This window comes from Theobroma cacao, chromosome 10 (assembly GCF_053813885.1).
Source record: "Theobroma cacao isolate CCN51 chromosome 10, ASM5381388v1, whole genome shotgun sequence".
NCBI lineage: Eukaryota > Viridiplantae > Streptophyta > Magnoliopsida > Malvales > Malvaceae > Theobroma > Theobroma cacao.
In genome coordinates this window covers 4,700,627-4,715,944 of record NC_142648.1, presented here as the reverse complement: position 1 = coordinate 4,715,944, position 15,318 = coordinate 4,700,627, and the positions used below count along the sequence as shown (strand labels likewise).

At 34.8% G+C, this 15,318-nt stretch overlaps 3 pseudogenes across 3 annotated transcripts; all 3 read left to right on the top strand.

The window, feature by feature from the left end:
* Positions 1-1,823: 1,823 nt before the first annotated feature.
* On the top strand, positions 1,824-5,691 carry LOC148760298 (putative disease resistance protein RGA4; annotated as a pseudogene). Its single transcript, XR_016028927.1, has 3 exons — positions 1,824-4,803; positions 4,954-5,204; positions 5,354-5,691. The product of XR_016028927.1 is annotated as a putative disease resistance protein RGA4 (transcript).
* LOC108663796 (uncharacterized) lies at positions 5,531-9,678 on the top strand (annotated as a pseudogene). The gene is made up of 5 exons (XR_016023093.1): positions 5,531-5,558; positions 5,639-5,712; positions 5,869-5,893; positions 7,442-7,650; positions 8,532-9,678. The product of XR_016023093.1 is annotated as an uncharacterized LOC108663796 (transcript).
* Positions 9,679-11,487: 1,809 nt separating this feature from the next.
* On the top strand, positions 11,488-15,021 carry LOC18586461 (putative protein S-acyltransferase 15; annotated as a pseudogene). Its single transcript, XR_016028926.1, has 7 exons — positions 11,488-11,761; positions 12,678-12,770; positions 12,879-12,980; positions 13,060-13,131; positions 14,089-14,187; positions 14,274-14,369; positions 14,485-15,021. The product of XR_016028926.1 is annotated as a putative protein S-acyltransferase 15 (transcript).
* The last annotated feature ends 297 nt before the right edge of the window (positions 15,022-15,318 follow it).

Here is a 15,318-nt window from a genome sequence, read left to right as displayed (position 1 = left end):
ATGGTCCCCCTTTTCATGTACATTACCTTTTACCTACTATAGAACCAGCTGCCCTAATCCATCCATAATTTTCTCATCACTTTAATTAGACACCAGAAGTTCAATAGGGACCCTTTTTGTTTTTAATCTTTAGTGAATTTGAAAATTCGAGATTTACTCTTGATTCTCTCCTTCATATAAGTTGTGCATTTGATATTAACGTTAAAAAATAACCTATCAGTAAAATTTAAATTTAAGATTATTCATTACCGAAATGAACAAATTTATTAATTGAGTCGATTTATTATTAGTACACTTGGATTTCTTTTCACCATGAACGGCCATAAGAACGGTCGGTCGAAGGGGGCCACACTGGGAATTCAATGGTCCCCATGGCAGGCCATGATGATAGCAAGAGTACTATGGCTTGTCCCCCCATTTGAAAAATTTACAATAGCAAATATAACTGAGATGAGAATTGAATGATGATAACCATTTACAATGTACGTGCCAATTTTAGACCACAGAAGTGTAAATGAGAGAAAGCTTTGTAGGATTTATGTCAAACTCTTAATGTTTGATTTGGTATATGATAGCTCAAAGTTTTATAATGATAAATGCTTTGTGTTTTCTGCTAGTTTTTACACATTTCAAAGTTACATAAAATAATTAATGCACTGATTGAAAAAGTTTCTAATTATTAATCTCTCATCTTATTTTGATTAATAAAGATTAAGTTTGAGATAGAAGCCTAGCTAAGGGAGGTCGAAGCTGCAGTTATATTGATTGATCACAATGCAGTAGAAAAACTTTATACTTATACAAGAGTACTAAACCTTATAAGTTAATCCTCTTTTATATTTACTAACTACTACTACACATTTTTAATATCCCATTATCTTCAATAAATTTGTAGGCAGTGATCATCTAATAATATGACATATGCTTTCTGTGCAATCATTTAGAATCCTAATTAAATTCAAGTTTTGAATTTTTTAGCAGGGAACAGAATGAGGAAAAGAAATGGAAAAAATTTACTTCAAATCATGTAATCCAATTAACTATGGTAGTACTAGGCAATCATAATATTAAAATTCTTTTTGACAATATAGTCATTAATTAGAATAAATTAAAAGACCAACATGTTGTCGAATTTGCTTGTAATTTGTTCTTGTTTTCATCTAAACCAGGAACGTTTCGATGAACCCAACAAAGTTTTATTTGCCACTTAACAGTAATCGCAGTAAAAATATAATACAATTCAAAGTTTTAACTGCATATCAATTTAATGGTGGTTTGAAACTGGCTAGATTCATTATTAAAAGCGCTCAAGCCAGGCTAGACCTAAGCTTCCTCAAGGCCATATATCTCACCTGGGCTGAGGAAGACCAATCCCTTAAGCCCAAAACCTAAAAATATTCTAACTCTGGCTAGAAGCCTCAGGCCAAGAAACACATGAAGATTGGGTTAAATCAACCAGCAGCCCAGGCATTGGACTACACATCTGGCGGCCTAGAACTAAAGATGGCCTTTCCGTCGGTTTCTTGAGTTGAGCTGAAAATAGTAGATTGGCTCCCATCTTAACGCTTTTTCTTCGTTTTTGCTTACTTTGTTATCCCAATGACATCGTTTGTCACTCATAAGTTAGTATCTTTTTCATGCTTTTAGCTTTAGGAATCATATTCTTCTCCACCTTAATAAGTTAGCATCTTCTTCATGCTTTGGTTTTAGAAAACATATTCTTCTCCACCCTAAGAAAAGAATCAAATTCCAATTTAGTGATCGTCCTGTAGAGTCACATTGGCTATGTACTTCCTCTTCTCCATTTATATAAATTGGCAGTGGTACGTGATCATGATTCACAAGTCAAGAGATTTTCCTTCTTTCAAAAACTCTTACAATTATCTTTCAAACAGACAAAAAAAAAATGGCTGAAGGAGTTTTGTTTGACATTGTTGGAAAAGTCCTGGAAGGTCTGAGACCTTTAGGTCTTCGAGAGCTTAGCTTGGCCAGTAATGTAAAAGCTGAACTCACCAAGCTCGAAAGAACTGTTTCCATTATCAAAGTTGTCCTTCTCTATGCAGAGGAGTAGCACAACAGCAACAAACAAGAGGTCACGGTCTGGCTCAAGCAGCTGAAAGATGCAGTTGATGACGTGGATGACTTGCTGGATGATTTCTCCACTGAAGTTTTGCAGCAAAAGGCAATGAAGGGAAATGAAATGTCAAAAAAGGTGCGTATTCTTCTCAAAATCAAACCAGCTCTCATATCGTCTCAAGATGGGTCATAGAGTTAAAGCTCTAAGAAAGAAACTAGATGCAATTTCAACTGATAGAATCAACTTCCAATTTAATGAGTGCCTTATGGAGTCACAGATTCAAAGTAGGGAAAGAGAGCAAACTTATTCCTTTGTACGATAAGAGGAAGTGATTGGAAGAGATGATGATAAAAGCATAATTATAGAATTGCTTTTAGAAACCAATTCTGAAGAAAGTATTAGAGTAGTCCCCATTGTTGGGATTGGAGGATTAGGAAAAACTACATTAGCTCAAATGATGTTTAATGATGAAAAAGTCGAAGCACATTTTGAGCTAAAAATGTGGGTTTATGTGTCAGATAGGTTTGAAGTTAAAACAGTAGTGGAAAAAATACTTGAGGCTGCAACTCAAAATAAAGATCAACTAAACTGGCAAATAGAAACACTACAAAATCGCCTCCGAGATAAAATTAATGGAAAGAAATACTTGCTAGTCTTAGATGATGTGTGGAATGAGGAAGAACAGAAGTGGTCTATAGTCAAAAATCTGTTAATGGGGGAACCTAAAGGAAGTAGGATTGTTGTAACTATAAGGAGTGAATTGGTTAGGCGAGTTACAGGCACAATTTCACCATACATTTTAAAAGGTTTATCAAAAAGTCAATCTATGTCTTTATTTAAACAATTAGCATTTGTAAAACAAAACCAAACTTTCAACTTTGTTGACCTAGAGCTAGAAACAATTAGAGAAAAGATTGTAAAGCATTGTGCAGGGGTTCCTCTAGCAATTAGGGCCATAGGAAGCCTTTTATGCTTCAAAAGAATCAAATCAGAGTGGTCACGTGTACTTGAAAATATAACTCAACATGGACATGGAACTGGTATTGAGTCCATTTTAAGGTTGAGTTATGATCATCTTCCATCGCATTTGGAGCAATGCTTTACTTATTGTTCCTTATTTCCCAACGATTATGAAATTCGTAAGCATGTTTTGATAAAGCTTTGGATGGCTCAAGGATTTATTCAGTCATTAAACAGAGGCCAATCTCTAGAGGATGTTGGTCATGATTATTTCATGGATTTGCTTAGAGATCTTTCTTTCAAGAGGCAAAAGAAGATGATTTGGGCAATATAGAAAGTTGCAAGATGCATGATCTGATGCATGATGTTGCCAAATCTGTTGCCGAAGCTGAGAGTTTTGACCTTACAAATTTAGATGAAGAAAATTTAGATGAAAATACACATCATGTGTCATTGGACATAAAATCACACTCTCAATGGAAAATTCTAAATGCCTTACTAAAAGCAAATAAAATAAGGACATTTTTTTTGCCAGTTGAATCATATAAAATGGAGTTTTATAAAGTTGTGGTGGATGATTGTTTGAGCAAGTTTGTTAGTGACACAATTATAAGAAACTTTAAACATTTACGAATGTTAGATTTGAAATTCTCAAAGTTTGAAAAATTATCGTATTCTATTTGTAGATTAAAACATTTACGTTATCTTTATCTTTCTCACAACTCATATATTAGAGAAGTACCTAATTTTGTGGCAAGGTTACAAATTTTGCAAACACTGGATTTGGATTGTTGTAAAAGACTCGTGAAATTGCCAAGAGACATTGGAAAAATGATAAGTCTTAGGCATCTTGAAATGTTCAATTGTCCTGAATTGAGATATATGCCACATGGACTGGGACAATTGACTTGTCTTACAACATTATCAAGCTTCACAACAGGCAAGAGAGAGAGGCATGTTGGGGGGCTAAGTGAACTAAATAGGTTGAATAACTTGCGAGGAATGCTTTCCATTGTCCATTTGAAAATGCCACTCTAGAAATTGGGGTTGCCTACTTGGAAAAAAAGTTGTGTCTTGAGTCCTTAAGGTTATTTTGGCATGGAGCAAGTTTAAATGAGGAAAAGGTGTTGAAGAGCCTACGACCACATCCAAATCTCAAAAAGCTAGTGGTATCGAGTTTTAACGGAGCTATGTTTCCGAATTGGTTGTCTTCCATCGCAAATGTAGTCAAAATTCATTTACAGTATTGTAAAAAACTCCGAAATCTACCTTCTATGGATCATCTCCCCTCTCTAAAGCATCTTTCACTTAATACTTTGGATGCTTGAGAACACATGTCAGAAATAGGAACAGACACGTTGACAACAACGACGTTCTTCCCATCCCTAGAATTTCTAGGGATTTATTCTTGTCCCAATCTTAAGGGATGGTGGAGGAGGAAGAAGGAAGATGAGGAGGACGATGAAGAATCAACTGAAGCATCAACTGTAGAGCTGTTGCCTTACTTCCCTTGCCTTTCCACGTTAGAAATTTTGGAATGTCCTAAGCTAACCTCTCTCCCATTGTTTCCTACTCTCAATAATAAGTTGAGCTTGCGGTGTACCAGTGGAAGGCCATTGCAACAAACAGCGAGGAAGAGAACCAAGGGGAAGATAACATCAGTTGCAACAACATCATCATCGACAACTCTTCCTCTCTCCAATTTGAAGTCTTTGATTTTAGATGAGATTGAAAATGAAAAATCTGTGTTAAAGGAGTTTCTACAAAATTGTCATTGCACTTGTCTTGAGTTCTTAAAGATTGGGTGTTGTCTTGAATTGACATCGTTGTCGATAGAACTGCATGCCCTCACCTCTCTACGAAGGTTGAAAATTTCTAATATTCCAAATCTGATGGCTTTGCCCGACTAGATACACAATCTCACTTCCCTCGAGGGGTTCAAAATTAGATATTGCCCCAAATTACCATCATTGCCAGAAGGGATGAGTCGACTCACCAATCTACGCCATTTCTGAATCAAAGGTTGTCCCCATTTTAGTGAAAAATGCCAAAGGGACACCGGTGCCGATTGAGCTAAGATTTCTCAAGTCCAAGATATTCGCATTGATAGAGATTGAGATCCCAAGGAAGTTAGCTACTACTTTGCCTTTTTTTTATGAAACTTGAAGTAATTTTCTTGCCAACCTCTCTTCTCTTATTAATGCATTATTTTAGTCATATATATTTATTTTCAATCTGTTGAGTCTTCAGCTTCACTTTCTTAACAGCATGAATTAGTGTTGCATTTTAGTCTCAAGGTTTCCCTTACCCTTTCAGAAAGCAGACGGGAGATTGATTCACTTTTATCTCTTTTTCAACTCATCATCTCTTGGAATCTGGGCCAGAGAAAAATGCAAAGCCTTTGATGGTTTATTGTGCTGGTTAATTTCACAAGTCTATACTTTTTCTTGATAGGTTTTGTTTATTATATAACAGTTTTCATTTTCATTGAAGATGGGGTTGGTTTGCAGAGCACAGCTAAGTATTTAAATGGCACGATCTTCATTTTTTTGGCTTCACTCTGTTTCTTTTCCTTTTTTGTTGGCGTTTTTACTGGCCCAGGTGATGTTCTTTCTTCTTATCTCCCTGATGTTGAAGATAGTTCTTCTCTTTCATATGAAGAATCTAAGAAAAAGGTAAGTTTTTTTTTTTTTTTCTAAATGTATTAGATCAATATTTTCAAGGAAAGATGAATTTTTTTGTATATTTAAGATATGATTTGATTTGGGTTTTCTACATCCATTAGAAAGCTTTTAGAGAATTGGACTGAGATGTTGTGTATTATGTGGTAGATGCAGGTGGATTTTGAAGGGCAGGGTTAGGAACTGTTTAGTTTTTGGAGAACACTATCATTACCATCTCCAAATTTAACTCGAGATATGTTCAATAAAAGAAGGTAATTAATGGAGCTTTTACTTTTATTCCAATTGGAAAACTTTGAAACATATGTGTTTTATTCCTATTTGAATCTTTTGGACATGAATGACTAATTTAAGACTCCATTTGATTGATGCTTTTGCTCTTTGTTTTCTTCTTTTTTGCAAAAAAATGAATAGAAAAGAACAAGCAAAAGATAGAAAATGAATAGAAAATAGAAAAACAAATAGCAAAAAGCAAAAACATCAACTAAACGGAACCTAAGTATTTTCAATGGCCTTTTAGAGCTTAACAAGTTGGCACTTATCGATTCTTGGGTTTAAATTGTTTTACAGATGTCTTATATAATACAGTTGATAGCCACAACATGACAAGTCAATATTTGTTGTCTAGTCTTAAGTTTTAGTATGTGTAATATTCTACATATTACATTTTTACGATTTAAGAATATGCTAAAGATTATGTATACAACTTTTATACTTGTAAGAAGCTTGATATGACATTAAAGTAATCAATGTAGAATGACTGAATTGAGGTTCATAAAGGTTCCTGACAAATAATGATAATATGAGACGTGTGATATTTAGTAGTCAATCCAGCTAGTAGTTAGAAGGGAAATTATGGAGATTGCCTTTAGTGAAGAAAGTTTATTGCATGAGTGAAGAAATTTGGTTTTAGATACATAGTTTAATCCAAGAGCTTATGAAGTGAAAGTAATCATGTGGTAGATTTATAAAACATGGGAATAAGAAAGTAGAATGACAATAAAGGTAAGAACTACTAGTCTATATAATTATTTAGAAGCCTTACTCCAAGAATAACATAAACCTTGAGCCTCAACAGATTGTTACTTCAAGAAGGCAAGAAGATTGGGTTAAATCAAGCAGCAAGCCAGTCTTTGAACCACACACATCTGGCGATCTGGACTAAAGAGAACCTTTGTGTTGGTTTCTTGAGTTGAGCTGAAAGTAGTAGATTGGCTCCCATCTTAATGCTCTCTCTTCTTTGCTTCTTACTTGGCTTTCCCAATGACATCTTTTGTCATTCATAAGTTAGCATCTTCTTCATGCTTTTAGCTTTAGGAAACATATTCTTCTCCACCTTAATAAGTTAGCATCTTCTTCATACTTTTGGCTTTACAAAAAATATTTTCTCAACCTTAATAAGTTAGCATCTTCTTCATGTTTTTGGCTTTGGGAAACATATTTTCTCCACCTTGAGGAAAGAATGGATCCATCTCCCTTGTCATCAAGGAAAGTATCGTTGGCTATGTACTTCCTCTTCTCCATCTATATATATTGGCAATGGTACATGATCATGATTCACAAGTCAAGAGATTTTCCTTCTTTCAAAAACTCTTACAATTATCTTTTCGGAGAAAAAAAAAAGAAATGGCTGAAGGAGTTTTGTTTGACATTGCTGGAAAAGCCTTGAAGGGTTTGGGACCTATAGTTCTCTGAGAACTTAACTTGGCCAGTAATGTAAAAGCTGAACTCTCCAAGCTCGAAGGAACTGTTTCCATTATCAAAGTTGTCCTTCTCGATGCAAAGGAGCAACACCGCAGCAACAACCGAGAGGTCACAGTTTGGCTCAAGCGGCTCAAAGATGCAATTTATGATGTGGACCACTTGTTGGATGATTTCTCCACTAAAGTTTTACGGCGAAAGACAATGAAGGGGAATGAAATGTCAAAAAAGGTACGCATTTTCTTCTTGAAATCAAACCAGGTATCATATCGTCTCAAGATGGGTCATAAAGTTAAAGCTCTAAAAGAGAAACTAGATGCAATTTCAACTAATAGAATCAACTTCCACTTTAATGAGCGTCTTGTAGAGTCACAAATTCAAATTAGGGAAAAAGAGTAAACGCATTCCTTTGTACGCTTAGAGGAAGTGATTGGAAGAAATGGTGATAAAAGTGCAATTATAAAATTGCTCTTAGAAACCAATTCTGAAGAAAGTATTAGAGTTGTCCCCATTGTTGGGATTGGAGGATTAGGAAAAACTACACTAGCTCAAATGGTGTTTAATGATGAAAAAGTCATAGCACATTTTGAGCTAAAACTGTGGGTATGTGTGTCAGATAGGTTTAGAGTTAAAATAGTTGTGGAAAAAATACTTGAGGTTGCAACTCAAAACAAAGTTCAACAAAACTATCAAATGGAAATACTGCAAAATGACCTCCAACAGAAAATTAATGGAAAGAAATATTTGCTAGTCCTAGATGATGTATGGAATGAGGATGCACAGAAGTGGTCTATGGTGAAAAGTTTGTTAGTGGGGGGAGCTAAAGGAAGTAGGATTGTTGTAACTACAAGGAGTGAATTGGTTGGAAGAATTACAGGCACAATTTCACCATACCTTTTAGAATGTCTATCAGAAAGTCAATTTTTATCTTTATTTAAGTAAATAGCATTTGAAAAACAATTCCAAACTTCCAACTTTCTCGACCTAGAGTTAGAAACAATTGGAGAAAAGATTGTGAAATGTTGTGCAGGGGTTCCTCTAGCAATTAGGTCCATAGGAAGCTTTTTATGCCTTGAAAGAACCAAACCAAAGTGGTCACGTGTGCTTGAAATATAACCCAACAAGGAACTGGTATTGAGCCAATTTTAAGGTTAAGTTATGATCATCTTCCATCACATTTGAAACAATGCTTTGCTTATTGTTCTTTATTTCCCAAGGATTATAGAATCAGTAAGCATGCTTTGATAAAGCTTTAGATGGCTCAAGGATTTATTCAATCACCAGACAAAGGCCAATCTCTAGAGGATGTTGGTCATGATTACTTCATGGATTTGCTTTGGAGATCTTTCTTTCAAGAGGCAGAAACAAATTATTTTGGCAATATAGCAAGTTGCAAGATGCATGATCTGATGTATGATCTTGCCAAATCTGTTGTTAGAATTGAGTGCTTTGTTCTTACAAATTTAAATGTAGAAAATTTAGATGAAAACACACGTCATATGTCATTTGGTGAGAAATTAGATTTTTCATCGAAGATTCCAAGTGTCTCACTCAAGACAAATAAAATAAGAACATTTTTTCGATCACTTCACTTCAAAGAAAATGAGTCCAGTAGGGATACAATTATAAGAAGCTTTAAATGTTTACGAGTGTTGGATTTGAAATTCTCAACGTTTGAAAAAGTATCGCATTATATTTGTAGATTAAAACATCTACGTTATCTTGATCTTTCTTGGAACAATGATATTAGAGAAGTACCTAATTTTGTGACAAGGCTACATAATTTGCAAACACTAGATCTCAATTTCTGTAGAAGTCTCTAGGAATTGCCAAGAGATATTGGAAACATGGTGAGGCTTAGGCATCTTGAAATTGATCGTTGTTATGAATTGAGATATATGCCATGTGGATTGGGGCAATTGACTTGTCTTACAACATTACCAATGTTTTAAAATAAGAAAGAGAGATCGGAATGTTGGGGGGCTAAGTGAATTGAATAGACTGAATAACTTGCGAGGAAAGCTTTCAATTGAATATTTAAGAGATGCCACTCCAGAAAGCAAGGCTGCCTACTTGGAAGAAAAGCTGTATCTAAAGTACTTATTTTATCGTGAAGTGTATACAAGAGCCAAGGGGATCAAGCAAGTTTGGATGAGGAATAGGTGTTGGAGAGCCTACGACCACATCCAAATCTCAAGGTGTTGTGGGTATCGGAGTTTAATGGAGCCAAGTTTTCGAATTGGTTGTCTTCCATCATAAATTTAGTCAACATTGAAATAGAGGCTTGTAAAAAATGCCGAAATCTACCTTCTATGGATCATCTCCCCTCTCTAAAGATTCTAAAACTTTACGATTTGGATGCTTTAGAACACGTGTCAGAAATAGAAACAGACATGTTGACAGCAACGATGTTCTTCCTATCCCTAAATCTCTGAGGATTTTCGATTGTCCCAATCTCAAGGGATGGTGGAGGAGGAGGAAGGAAGATGATGAAGATGATGAAGAATCAACTGAAGCATCAACTGTAGAGTTGCTGCCTCACTTTCCTTACCTTTCCAGATTACTTATTTAGGGATGTCCTAAGCTAACCTCTCTCCCATTGTTTCCAACTCTCAATGACAAGTTGGTCTTGTTGAGTACCAATGGAAGGCTATTGCAGCAGACAACGAGGATGAGAACCAAGGGGAAGATAACATCAGCTGCAACAACATCATCATCGACTACTCTTCCTCTCTCCAATTTGAAGTCCTTGAGTTTAAATGGGATTGAAAATGTAGAATTTGCGTTAAAGGAGTTTTTACAAAACTTCAGCTACATTTGTCTTGAGTCTCTAGAGATTGAAAATTGTCTTGAATTCACATCGTTGCAGATAGAAATGCATGCCCTCACCTCTTTAAAAAAGTTGACAATTAATGGTTGTCACAATTTGATGGCTTTTGCCCGACTGGATATCCAATCTCACTTCCCTCCAAGAGTTGGAAATTAGAAACTCCCACAAACTACAATCATTGCTAGAAAGGATGAGTCGACTTGCCAATCTATGCCTTATTCAAATCATTTATTGTCCCCATTTGAGTGAAAGATGCAAAAGGGACACCGGTGCCGATTGGACTAAGATTTCTCACGTCCCAGATATTCGCATTGTTTGAGATTGAGATCCCCAAGACGTTGTCTGCTGCTTTGCCTAATTTGATGAAAATTGAAGTAATTTTCTTACAATCCTCTCCCCTCTTATTAATGCTTTATTTTTCTCATATATATATATATATATGAATATATATCTCTATTTTAATATGCTTAAACTTCAACTTCATTTTGTTGAATAAGTGATGCATTTTAGTCTCATGGTTTCCCTCACCTTTCAGGAAGCAAGACCGGACAATGATTCACCTTTATCTCTTTTTCAACTCATCATCTCACCGTTAGATTCAATTTCCTATAATCTAGGCCACACAAAAATGCAAAGCCTTTGATGTTTTATTCTGCTGCTTAATTTCACAAGTATGTTCTTTTGTTTTTCACATTATTAATTCTTCATTTTCTTTTCTTTTTATTTTTTTTAAAAAATCAACATTATTAATTCCTTGTAATGGCATAAAATGTAGATAAAACAATATATCAATATAACACAATCTCTGCATTTGTTAACAAATTAATGCATTATTGATTGAATATATATAATATTTTTACACCAACTTAATCACGGTTTATATTGAAAGGGGTAAATTTTGCCATAATTTTTAATTAATATGTGCTTATTTAAATAAAAATTACATCTCGTTTGTTATGCGTTATCTATTTAACAAGTAATATAATCAAATCATTAATTTTGATTGTTAATTTCTTTTTTTTATAATTATTTTTTCAATACAAAATTTCACAAAATTCATCTTTTACAGAATTCCAACACAGACTGTCAGTTATCAACGGCCCAAACATTATAACCCAAAACTTTGCAAAGGAGCCCAAGATATTTTTGACGACATTCATTATGTCTAGCAACGACCAAAGGTAAAACTCTCATGTCTACCAGCTCTCCTCTTCTTCTCAACCCTAGAATTCTCCAAAATGAAGTACCAAAAATTCCTCTCAATTCCAAACTTTGCTGTGTTTTTCTTGTTCAGGTTTTGTTTATTATATCACAGTTTTCATTTTCATTGAAGATTGGGTTGGTTTGCAGAGCTCAGCTGGATCTTTAAATGCCAAGATCTTCACTTTCTTGGCTTCTCTGTGTCTCTTCTCTTTTTCTGTTGGCGTTCTTACTGACCCAGGTTATGCTCCTTCTTATCTCCCTGATGTTGAAGATAGTTCTTCTGTCTCAGATGAAGAACCCAAGAAAAATGTAAGTTTTGTTTTCTTTTTTTCTAAATGTATTAAATCAATATTTTCAAGGAAAGTTGAATTTTTTGTGTTTTGAGATATGATGTGATTTGGGTTTTTTACATTCATTAGAAAGCTTTTAGAGAATTGGATTGAAATGTTGGGTATTAAGTGGTAGATGCTGGTGGATTATGAAGGACAGGGTTAGGAACTGTTTACTTTTTGTAGAACACTGTCATTTACCATCTCCAAATTTAACTCGAGATATGTTCAATAAAATAAGGTAATTAATGGAGCTTTTACTTTTATTCCAATTGTAAAAATTTCAAGCATACATGTTTTATTCCAATTTGGATCTTTTGGATGTGAAGACTAATTTAAGACTCCATTTGATTGATGCTTTTGCTCTTTGTTTTCTTATTTTTGCAAAAAATGAATAGAAAAGGAGAAGCAAAATGCATAGAAAATAGAAAAAACAAAAAGCGAAGAGCAAAAGCATCAACCAAATGGAGCCTAACTATTTCCAATGGCTTTAGGAGCTTAACAGGGTTGGCACTTCTCATTTCTTGGGTTTAAATTGTTTTACAGATGTCTTATATAATACAGTTGTAGCCACAACATGAAAAGTCAATATTTGTTGTCTAGTCTTTAGTTTTGGTATTTGCAATATTCTAAATATTGCATTTTTTATGATTTAAGAATATGCTAAAGTTTATGTATACAGGTTTTATAGTTGTCAGAAGCTTGATGTGACATTAAGGCAATCAATGTCAAATGGCTGAATTGAGGTTCATAAAGGTTCTTTACAAATAATGTTATGAGACGTGTGATATTGAGTAGTCAATCCAGCTGTTAGTTAGATGTGTGATTTTGATTTATGCATTATGCAAAGTTCATAACTTCATTATGTATTTTGACTTCATGGATGAATGATTTAGGGTGTACAATCAAAATATTGTGACAAATGTGCTGCTTATAAGCCTCCCAGGGCTCATCATTGCCGGGTTTGCAGAAGATGCATACTAAGGATGGTAGGCTATATTTGTTTTAGCAATTTTTATTTGAGTAAGAGCTTTTCTTTAACCATGAAAATTGCAAAATTATGGTTTCCGACGTTTCAATGCTCTAATTGGGTGCAGGACCATCATTGCCTGTGGATAAATAATTGTGTTGGTTATTGGAACTATAAAGCTTTCTTCACTCTTGTACTTTATGCAACCATCGGTAGCATCCACTCCACGGTATGTATCATTTGTTTCTTGTCTTGTATTAATGCTACAAGGTTGCCTCAAGTTTTGACATAAAACCTGTCATGCTCAGATAATCGTAATAAGCTGTGCGTGTCAAAAGGACTGGAATTACAGTGGAAGAACTCCCCTCAAAATTTTTTATGTAAGTTGGTAGTTAATAATATGTAGTTGATGAGGTGCATTGTAATTTTATTGTTTTTACCACAATATATTTGGTCAAATGAATTATTTCAGCTAGAGTTCTGGCTAATTGCTTGTCCCCTGTTCTAAACTGGTTGAGAAGCTAGGTCTGGACAATTATGTGCACAGGAAGCTGTTTCTGGCTAGTAGAATTGCTGTATATTGTGTTATTTTTTATGGTGCAGCAGAGTCCAAAGTAAATATAGAATCTAGTTGGCTACAGTTTCTTACCTTTTGTTTTTAGATTTTTGGTATATTCTGGTTAAGTCTCTCTAAACTACATCGATCATATGCTGTTTTCCTCGTAATCTATATCCCCTTAATTTAAAATTTACAGTCTCTGACCTTTTTTTTTTTTGTTTAACTTTCTCAAGTTTCTTATACTTAACCACTGTTTCTGCAGACTTCTTTTATACATATTAGGGGACCTGTTAAAGTATTAAGTGAGACATGAACCTTTTAGGTTACCCTTGATTTTTCTTATCCCTAATATTGAAGACTTGGAACAACCCTAATCTGATGCAAGCCCTGTGTCATAAATTCTCTTCTGATGTGTAATGTCCAAAAAGAACTAGATGGCCACTCTTAGTTGGATTTATTTGATCCAGGTGATTATTTTGAGAGCCCTGTGTTATAAATTCTCTTCTTCACTAAAGTCTAGAATATATAAATTTGATTTTTTCCTTGACTACCTTCTTTCATTGTCCATAGCAAACTTGAAACTTGAGTTTTAACTATACTAGATTTAAATTGGAATTTCAGCTTCTATGGTGGCTTCTGAGTTTGTTATTTCATCCATTTACCAAATTGAATTCCAGGAGTCTGCACGCTTAGTGTTTGACCTACTTAAGTCATGAAACTTTTAAGTCATTAGTCTCCCTCTCTCTATAATAAATTCTGAGGGTGTTGTGTGTTGTAGGTTGCTTGTGGAGCAATGATGGTTGCATTATTTGCAACACTTGGGACTCTCTTAGGTTAGCATATCTACCTAATAACTCACAATATGACAACCATAGAGGTAGGTTGATTTTTTACAGTTGGATGCATGGCTTGGATTACTCCTGCATAGTTGTTTAAACCACTTTGAAATTAACCTTTTGCCAGTATTATGAAGGAATACGAGCTACGTGGTTGGCTAAGAAATCTGGGCTGAGCTATCGTCATCCATTTGATCTTAGTGTTTACAAAAATATTACCTTGGTACTTCTCCCTCCGTCTCTGTCTTGGCTCTGTGTGTGTCTTTCCTCTTTATTTTCTTCATAATATATTGTCCCTGGAAGCTATTAGTATGTGATTTTATCTGCCTCTTAATCAGGTGTTGGGTCCCAACATGCTGAGATGGTTATGGCCAGCATCAATCAGCCATCTGAAAGATGGAGTTAGCTTCTCTACTTCACATGATAGTTGATAGATAGTTTCCAAATCCACCCAGGTCGTTGCAGGATTAGTGGCATTCCATGCTTGGTATTACATGGTGAAGATTTTGCATTGTGTTCATTTTATCTCATTGTTTCAATGGGGGAAAGGATAGGTTCAGTGAGTTGTTGGCGTTACTAGAAGAGAAGTGGTTAACCATAGATCCACACAGTGACATGTATGCTTTGCCTAGCCTGATAATACTAGCTTGTTCTTTTAGTTTCTTTTTGGAAATTATTTTCTACTTCCCTTTATAAAGGAATTTCGTACACTAAATTTTGTAACATAATACAGTAGGCAGTGGATATAGGCTACGAGGTGAAAGTAATTTGTGTAATAACCGTCAAATGTGTAAATGTTTTGACTTCAATCACACATGTGGAAGAGTCCTCTATCATCTTATAAATCTCAAAAGTTCTCTTTTCAAGATTCGAAATCGAGACCTCTCAAGTTAACTGTTGAGGTGTAATTGTCCACAATATTGTCTCTGCCCAAAATGGTTTCTTGAATCCAATTGCCTGGAGATAATTTATTGAGATATGATTATTAATTATGTCCCAATCACAAAATCTAATATGGTTCGCCATCTGGACTGTGGCATAGAGGAAGGTTGAATCAACTCTAATGCTTGGGGAGAAGGAAGATGAAAGATGATCAAATCCAATTGATCTTAACCTGGAACAACTTGAGCAATAGTAATTATGTTAGAAATGCTCAATCAAACTCCAACAAC